Genomic DNA, 10,083 nt, shown 5'->3' with positions numbered 1-10,083 from the left:
TGTATATATATATATATATATATATATATATATATATATATATATATATATATATATATATATATATATATATATATATATAAAATGATTTATCATCGAGTGCTGGTCCTCAAGGTGGTAATGATGATCATTAGACCAATGTTGTTGAAATTATTTGTCTTGTATGAAACTATTGTTGAGACTCTCTCTCCTAGGCCCCATAACCAACACCTGTTACACTTGTGATTTTAATATAATTTTAATAAACTCACATACAAAAGCTGTTTTCTTATACCGCCTCCTAAAAACTTAATTTAAAAAGAAATAAAAGTTGACTTACAATAATAGACAGAACATTCTTGTGACAGTAACCGTCTGATGAGTGAGTGTGTGTGCGTGTGTGTGCAGTGTGTGTGTGTGAACACACTGGGTGGTGTAACGCGTGTATTAGCCTGTCATATTAATATTATATAAATATGGGCTAAGGACATATATTCATTATATACATTCTATCACTCAGACTATTGAGCACACAGCTACACAAGCATTTGTTCTGTCACACCTCCTCGGGTGGATAGCCCATAAACATTTGTTCTGTCACACCTCCTCGGGTGGATAGCCCATAAACATTTGTTCTGTCACACCTCCTCGGATGGATAGCCCATAAACATTTGCTCTTTCACACCTTCTCGGGTGTACAGCCCATAAATCTACAGATTCAACTCTCAGTGTGTGAGTAGGCCTGTTTAGATAATGTCTGTGGAAGGATCGGTTACTCTCCAATCACCAGACTCAAGAGAGGACAGCCAGTTCCCGCAGTTCACAGCCCGACATGATACTGTAAAGTCGTGTCGTGAGACCAGCTCTCCAGGCTGTACCTCTCTCTAATTATATCAGCTAATTACAAGCTAATAGCTAATGCTCATTAGTCTGTCAATGCCAAATAATTGTACAGACATGACTACCCAATATAACTAGAAAATCACCAGGTGCATTTACATTAAACCAAGGAACGACAAGTAAAGAGAACAGTACCTGTGTGTCTTGTTTAACTTACAAGCTAAGATAATTACCAGTACAACCCAGGACAGCTGTGACGATTTCAACTATCAACCAATCTACGACTGTATCAAAGGTGACAAGCCGTGAGATTACCTGATATATCACTCAGTTGCATCAAAGGTACCAGCGACTAACCTACACTCGTTCAGGCAAGTGTTAACAAGCAAGATAGTTTGGTATCATACCACAGCTAAAACACGCGGCTACTATGACAGCATTATGTTAGCGTTAAGGTGCAAGCACTGCTTGCTTCCTCTCGCTTTCAGCTACCGCCGCTGGCTAGCCCTCGTGGCAAACAGGGAAGCAGCTTGCACAAGTCTTCCCCTGCCAGTACACAGCCTCTTCACCATCAAGACTCCTGCTGTGCCTCCTCGTGGCAACACACGGTAACTGGGTGCCTTGTGGGCCCAGGCTAAACCAGCAGGGGATCTCGGAGTAGCAGTGGGCCCCAGAGGGAAGGCTCATAGACCCACTGGCATGTATACACGTCCTGGCGCCTACCAACCATTGCCTCGCTGCCTTGTGGATAAACCTTGGTAGATCTAAGGCTACGGGAATAAACCATGAACGAAAAATATGTGGTGGAGCCCCGAATAAGGCAGACATGCTTACAGAGCTCCAACAAGACCCCAACGGCGGTATAGGCAGAAGAGGTGCCCACAATGGAAACCCAATGACTACACCGGCGAAGGAAGGCAATGCATGATGGACAAGCTACTAAGGCGAAACCCAGGAAACTGGGCTATCGGCAGTTAATTTCAAATCTCCCTCTCCCCAGTCGTTGCAACACTTGCACCACTGTATAATGAAAAGGGAGAGTCAAGATGTGTGGTTGCAGCCTGTGCTCCTGCCTCACCACATAAATCAACTTGCGTGCAGCCATCATCCAGCTCATCATACCTCTCATCATCATCAAAACCATGGGCAGCACAGATAAGGTGGTCGTTTATGCACTGGGATGTAGGCAGCGGTGCAATCCGGTCCTGCCTGTGCGACTGAGCAGCCTTTTCGAGGAGTTACTCTGCTCACCCCACATGGGGAGGGGGCTAGAAAAAGTCCCCTAAGCATAGCCTGCCTAAAGAACCAGCCTGACTGAGTAACCACACCCAGTAAGGTCATCCTTTTGTGGTCGAAAATACAATAATAATTACAAATCAAAACAAAAGCAAACTATACAACTTCTTGTGGTCGCTGTATGGAATGTCAGGACCCTTCTGGATACTGGCACAAATGAGCATCCTGAAAGAAGAACCGCCCTTGTGGCAAAAGAGCTGGCTAGGTATAACCTCGACATAACAGCCATTAGGGAGTCCCTGCTCCCAGACGAAGGTCAACTCACAGAACGGGGGTCTGGATATACCTTCTGAAAGGGTAAGGGTAAGCCTGCTGCAGAGAAAAAACCACATTTATGGAGTTGGCTTTGCCATCCACTAACGCTAACTGAAATGCGCTATTGGGATCAACGAGCAGCTCATGACTCTTCGAGTCCCACTGAATCACTCACGTCTTGCCTCCTTCACCAGAGCATATGCCCGAACACTGGTTGCAGAGGATATCATCACGGAGGCCTTTTACCCCGACAGAGTGCTAACCTCTACCCCAGAGAAGATAAGGTTGTGGTCCCTGGTGACTTCAATGCCAGAGTTGGCAAAGATGCTGACATTTAGCAGAGAATCATAGGGAAAATGGGCTAAGCAAGTGTAATCCCAACGACCTACTCCTCCTCAGCAAGTGTGCTGCACACTACCTCACTATCACTAATACCCCAGGCTGACCTAGCTTGGAGAAGGACGTGCCCCTAAGTGCTCGTGTTAGTGAGCATAGGAAATGGCCGCTGTGGATCGTTATCTTGTGGGGGAAGAGGGACGGCGTGTGAGGAAAGATGACCCCCTGGCCACTCTGTTAAGTCAGCTAGAGCAGTTGAGGAGAGAGATAGACGTTTTAAAGGGGGAGAACGAAGCCCTCAGGGCTGAACTCCTTCAGGTAGGACACCTGCGTAGGAGGGTCAGGAGGAGCAGGCGTGGAGAGTGGTTGTCTCCAAGGGGATGAGGGTCAGACTCAGGAAAGCTGACCAGGGTGTGGAGTGCAGTAACCCCTACCAAGTGTTGGAGGAAGCTGGCGAGGAAGAGAAGAGGCAGGACGGTGTGGTGCCAGGAGATAAAAGGGCAGTTGTTCAAACCTTGCCCAGTGGTAAGGTCGTGGTAGTTGGGGACAGCCAGGTGAGGTTCTTAGATAGGAATTTTTGTGCAAGAGATAGGAAACTAAGGACTAGGGTGTGTTTTCCTGGGGCAGGATAGGGCATGTAGCTGAAAGGATGGATAGGGTTTTGACAGGGGAGGTTTACCAAGCCAGTAGTGTGTCTCAGTGTTAGAAGTAACGACATAGGTAAGGTTAGGAGTGAGGAACTTTTCAAGAGGTATAGGGAGGTGCTAGGGAAGGTTAGAGATAGGGGAGGGATCCCGATAGTTTGTGGTGTCTTGCCTATAAGAGGAGTTGGCGGTGAATGGCTGTCCAGGGCAATTGCTATAAATTGCTGACTGGAAAAACATTGTGCAAGCAATGGCTGGGCGTTCATTGATAACTGGCAACCATTCTATGGCAACGACTACCTATACAGTCGTGACGGAGTACACTTGTCTCGCGCGGGGGTAAAGATGTTGTCTGCATCCCTGGAGATTGAACTTGTCACTTCAAAGGGTGGGTTTCGCCAGTCGAGAGAAGTCAGGGTAAGTGGGAGTAAAAAATCAAGTAAAATTGGGTACTCAGGACAAGGGGTAAAACAGGACCAGGGAAGGGTAGGTTTAAATGTATACTATACAAACAGTATGAGCGCTAGAAATAAAATAGACTTGGTGAGAGCGGTTGTACAGTATGTAACGAGAGTGTTGACGTCATAGCAATCACCGAAACTTGGATGAATTTGGCACGCAAGAACTTTTTATCAGAGTATCACATAGAAGGGTACAACCTTTTTCACAAGGACAGGGAAGGTAGGAAGGGGGGAGAGATCGCACTCTTCGCCAGGATACTTTAAAATGTTGTATTAATAATTAAATAAGGGGTGAAATAGGAACCGAGTCTGTATGAGTAGAAATTGCAGAAGGAAGAGAAAAACTAATTATGGGAGTGCTTTACAGGCCCCCAAGTCTTGGGAAAGAAGCAGCTCAGCCCATATGGCAGAAAATGAGTAGGGCAGCAAAATATAACAACCTATGCATTATGGGGGATTTCAACTTCAGAAATATTGACTGGGACAACATTATTGGTGACTATGAATCTGAAGACTTCCCAGATGCAGTACAGGATAATTTTTTAAAACGACAAATTACAGAACCTACTAGAGGTGATAATATATTAGAATTAATATTAACAAATACAGAAAATATTATCAGAGATATCACAATAGGGGAAGAACTAGGGAACAATGATCACAGAGAAATCAGGTTCACCCTAAATTGGGAAACGAAAAACAATGACAATATGGTCAGAGTCCCAGACTTTCGATCAGCGGATTATGAGGGGGTTAAGAAGGGTAGGTAGTCGGCAGCCAGCAAACAGGGAGGTACTACCGCCTGGGAAGATATTGGAAGCATAATGTGTTGTCTAATGGTAGACCCTGCTGCCATATGGCATCACGAAATTGTGATCAAGTCCCAGGCTGCTAATCTGTCATTCTGCCTCATTTACACACAATTTAGGATCTCAATTGTTTCTCTTACATGACAACACAACATACAGTACATATAGCGTTTCTCACTATCGATTTTTTTTTCATTCTTGTATTTCTTTGTATTAATTATTATTATTATCATCATCATAGTGTTATCATTATTATTACCATTAACATTTTATTTTACTTTTTAATATAAATTTTATTTACTATGAATTATTATTATTATTACATTTTCGCCCCCCGGGCCCTGATGTGGGTCAGTGACCTGTGCCCGGGTGGGATGAGGTCACCAGCGACACAACAATTGATCATGACTATAATATATTCACTAGTATACTACGTAAAGCACAAGAACAAAATATACCATACAGAAAAATTAGGTCAAATAAGAATGAGCCAAGGTGGATGACCAAAAAACTTAAACATGACATAGGAATAAAGAAAGAATTTATAAGAAATTTAAGGGAGGGGAGGAGCAGCTCAGAAATAGGTATAATGAACAATCTAGGAACGTTAAGAAAAATGTAAGGGGACTACGAAATCAGGATAGCAAGAGAATCCAAGGGCAATCCCAGGGGAGTTTTCCAGGTACAGTATATAAGACAAAGGTCAAGGACAAAGTGGGACCTTTAAAGTCAGAGAGAGGGGAAGTGATTGATGATAGTGAGAAAATAAGCAAAGCATTAAACAGCTACTTCTTATTTGTTTTCACAGAAGAAATTCACGAGGAAATGCCAGAGATGTAACAGATATTTAGGGGAAATGAAGAAGAGAAATTAAAGAATATTATCAGAAAAGAGGATGTTCTTAAGAAGATAAATAAATTAAAGAAGACAAATTCCCCAGGGCAGGATGAAATTTTCCCTCGAATTTTGAAAGAGTGTAGGGAACAGATTAGCGGACCCCTCGTAAATTTATTTCCAAAATCATTAGACAAGGGAGTTGTGCCAGACTTGTGGAAACAGGCAAATGTAGTACCCATATTCAAAATGGGAGACAGAGCATCAGCGTCAAATTACCGGCCGATTAGTTTGACGTCAATAGTGGGGAAATTTCTTGAATCAATATAGCAAATTGCATCCGATAGCATTTAGAGAAAACAAATTAATTTACGACTCTCAACATGGGTTTACAAAGGGAAAATCTTATCTAACAAGTCGTCATGGTAGTAGGTAATGAAAAAAAATACGATGTTATTTACTTAGACTTTAGAAAAAAAAAGCACTACAGGAGGATTTTAATAAACTGCAGGAGTGGTCAGAAAATGGCAAATGAAATTCATCACCAGCAAGTGCAGCGTACTTAATATTGGGAGAACAAATACTGTAAATGTATACAGCCTTAACAACATCAACCTAGAGAAGTCGACTTGTGAAAGAGACTTAGGGTTACTTGTAAGCCCGGACCTGAGGCCTAGAAAACAGTGCGTTAGTGTTCGAAATAAGGCAAACAGAGTATTAGGTTTTATATCTAGAAGTGTAAGTAATAAGAGTGCAGAGGTCATGTTGCAATTATATCTTGCGCTAGTCAGGCCGCACCTCGATTATGCTGTTCAGTTCTGGTGCCCTTATTATAGAATGGACATCAATTCACTGGAGTCGGTGCAGCGAAGAATGAAGAAAATTATTCCAGGACTTAGAAACCTTCCATATCAAGATAGATTAAAGAAACTAAACTTGCATTCCCTAAAAAGACGAAGAGTGTGGGGAGATATGATAGAAGTATTTAAGTGGGTGAAAGGAATTAATAAAGGAGATATAGATAAAGTTCTTATAATATCCGAGGTGGATAGGACTCGTAGCAACAGATTTAAGTTGGATAAGTTTAGGTTTAGGAGGGAGAGAGTAAGGAATTGGTTCACAAATTGGGTGGTGGATGAGTGGAACAAGCTTGGCAACTATGTGATAAGTGCTGGAACGCTGGAAAGTTTTTAAAGGAGGCTAGATAGATTCAGGGATGATAGAGAGTGGTAGTAACTATCGACAGGAGCTGCCATGGACAGGCCAACCGGCCTATTGCAGACTCCTTATTTTCTTATGTTCTTATGTTCTTATGTTCAAGGGTTCGTGGCAACACCCACGATCCAAACACTGGCATCTCATTGACTACATCATTGTCAGAGAAAGACATCGCCGAGGTGTCCTCATCACCCGAGCCATGCGTGGCTCAGACCACTGTGACACTGATCATCTGCTCATCAGAGCCAAGTTCTCACTTCACATCACCCCAAAACGGCGAAGGCAGCAAGCCTCCAGAAAAAGTTTTAACACTAAGCATCTTGGGGATCCAGTGGTAGCACATGCTTTCAGAGAGCAGTTCGAACATGGGCTGATAAACAACCTGACAACAAAAAACTTAAATCCCAGTGCCGAATGGGATATTCATGGCACTGTCATGACAAAAACCTGCAGAGAGACCCTCGGCCAGATCGAAAGAATACTCCAGGACTTGTTTGATGAAAATGACCCGGAAATCAATGCACTCATCAATGATAAACGTGCTGCTTTAACTGCCTGGCAGAAGAACCCTCAGTGTCTGACCAAAGCTGATACCTTCTGCAAGAAGAAAGCGGTGGCCCAGCGTGTACTTCATAAACTAAGGAACGACTGGTTTAAAAATAAAACATGTGAAACACAAAAATTTACAGATCAGCACAAGGTGCGCGAATTTTTCAAATCCACTGAAACATTTTCATGACCCAATCACTTATGGCACTGCTCCCCTCTGCTCATTCGATGGTAACTCCCTAATTAAAGACAAAGAAGGCATCCGTCAGTGATGGAAAGAACAATACCATTCACTGCTAAACCGAAATACCAATATGGATGTCTTGACTACCCAGCAGGTCCCTCAGCATCCAGAGCTGACCCACCTCAGCAATCCTCCATCTCTGGATGAGTAACTATTACCTTCAAACAGATGAAAAATAACAAAGCCTCTGGGTCTGATGGAATCCCAGCCGAGGTGTATAAAGCAGGAGGACTTCTCCTTACCAGCCGTCTCCACTCTTTCCTGGAGAATATATGGGAAAAGAAGGAAATCCTCCAAGCTCTTAAAGATGCCTCTATCGTCAATATTTTTAAGAACAAGGGAGACTCGTCAAACTGTGGCAACTACCGTGCGATCTCACTGCTGTCTGTAGCTAGCAAGATTATCGTTCCAGTACTCCTAAACAGAATTCTTCCTGAGGCGGAAAACTTCCTCCCAGAATCTCAATGTGGCTTTAGACCATCACGTAGCACCACTGACATGATCTTTCCTGCCCGCCAGATACAGGAAAAGAGCCGAGAACAGCGTCGTGACTTGTACATGGCCTTAATCGACCTTACCAAGGCATTCAACTCAGTCAACCCAAAGCCGTTTTGGCTGCCCACCAAAATTCATCGCCACTGTCAGGCAACTCCATGATGGCATGAACAGCAGTGTCCTTCACTATGGTACCCAGTTTGAGATCTTCCTCATCCAAACGGGGGTAAAACAAGGATGTGTAATGGCACCAATTCTTTTTTCCATTTTCTTGGCTGTTTTCCTTACTCGTGTCAGTGCCAATTTAGCCGGTGGGGTGGACATCCAGTACCGGATGAAGTGTCTTTTCAACATAACACGACTCCAGGCAGGAACGAAGTTGTCGGCCACTTCCACCTTTGAAATTCAGTATGCAGACAACATCACCCTCATCTCTCACACTGAACGTGACCTTCAGGAGATTCTGAATACCTACGCAGATGTGTAGGCACACTTCGCCCTTGAGGTGAATGTACGCAAGACTCAGATTCTTTTCCAATGGTACTACCCTTTCCAATGTTAAACAATTCCAGTACCTTGGCTCTTACCTGTCCACCATTGCGGACATCAATGAAGCATTTTAACATTGGATCATATATGCATCCCAAGCCTTTGGCAGACTCTGTACCCGTGTCTTCGGCTGTAGGGAGCTAAAATTATGTACATAACTGCGCGTATATCGACCAGTGGTTCTCCCCACTCTGCTGTATGGGTCACGTACAGGAGGCACCTCAAGGCACTTGAAAACTTTTACCACCGTAGTCTACGTTCCATCCTCCGAGTTCGCTGGGAAGCCAAAAGAACAAATGCCAGTATTCTTGCTTACACCAACTGTAGGTTCATTGAGGCCATGTTACCTGCATGGACGACAGTCGACTGCCAAAGTAGCTACTTTACAGTCACCTAAATAATGGCAAACCTAAAGTTGGCAGGAAACGGAAAAGGTATAAGGATAGCCTTGAGACAAACCTGAAAAAGTGCCAAATCGATCCACACCGTAAGGCTTGGAGGAGCACCACACGAGAAGGTGTCAATACTTTCGAGTTAGTCCGACTGTATACATAGGCAGACAAACTCCAATGCCGGAAAGACGTTGCCGCCCCCCCCTCCCCCCAATAGTAGATGTAGCCCTCCACACGTGCAACATCTATGGACGGCCCTGCCGTCACTTTAGAGCTCACCAACGGTGACATTTTTAATAACTCATATCATTGTATCATAGCTGGATGATCTTCATACTCAATACCGAGTGACAGCAAAGTAGTAGTATTAGTGTGTGTGTGTGTGTGTGTGTGTAAAATAATTGGATATTATTTGGACGAAAGACAAAGACAAAGGAAACAGAACGAGAGAGAGAGAGAGAGAGAGAGAGAGAGAGAGAGAGAGAGAGAGAGAGAGAGAGAGAGAGATACGGGATCATGATAACTGCGCTATACAAGTCTTGCTCTTGTCACACCAGCGGTAAGCCCCTTCCTAGAATTGATAGCGGTGAGCCCCTCTATGATAACACAGATAATATTATTGAGTTACGTATACCAGGATGTTGTTACACCACACTAACATTTTGTTTTTAAGGTCATGTTACATGTAAAAAAAATCAAGTTTTATTTAATCTATTAAGAAAATTATGTTTTAAGAAATCCGATTCAAACTAAGTAATGGTGTGCTGAGTTCTATTTTAGGTTATTTGGATTGTTGAGTCAAGTAATATTTCAGAAAGATTTAATTATCTCTTCATTAATATGAGTTATTTATTTACACGAATACCCTGTTTTCTTAAGCTATTATTAACAAAAATCAAAGGATATTATGTTTCTGAATTCCTCCCTTCCACACGCCCTCATTTCCTTCAATCACCCTCCCGTCACCTTTTCTCCCTCCCCACACCCTCCCTCCATACCTGTATCTTCTCCATTCACCTAAAACCTCCTCCCTTACCCTCTTCTACCCTCCGGCACCACAACGCCATCAACAAACACGGATTCTTAGAAATTCGTATGTTAAGTCTTTGGACCCCCCCCCCCCTTTCTGCCATCTCTTCTTCAGGTGCCTAGCGAAACACGTGTGGGGAAGGGAGAGGGAGA

The sequence above is a fragment of the Homarus americanus genome, unplaced genomic scaffold, assembly GCF_018991925.1.
Source record: "Homarus americanus isolate GMGI-L3 unplaced genomic scaffold, GMGI_Hamer_2.0 scaffold36970, whole genome shotgun sequence".
NCBI classification, from domain to species: Eukaryota; Metazoa; Arthropoda; class Malacostraca; order Decapoda; family Nephropidae; genus Homarus; species Homarus americanus.
The sequence above is the reverse complement of the archived record's forward strand: the minus strand, read 5'-3'. Positions refer to the sequence as shown.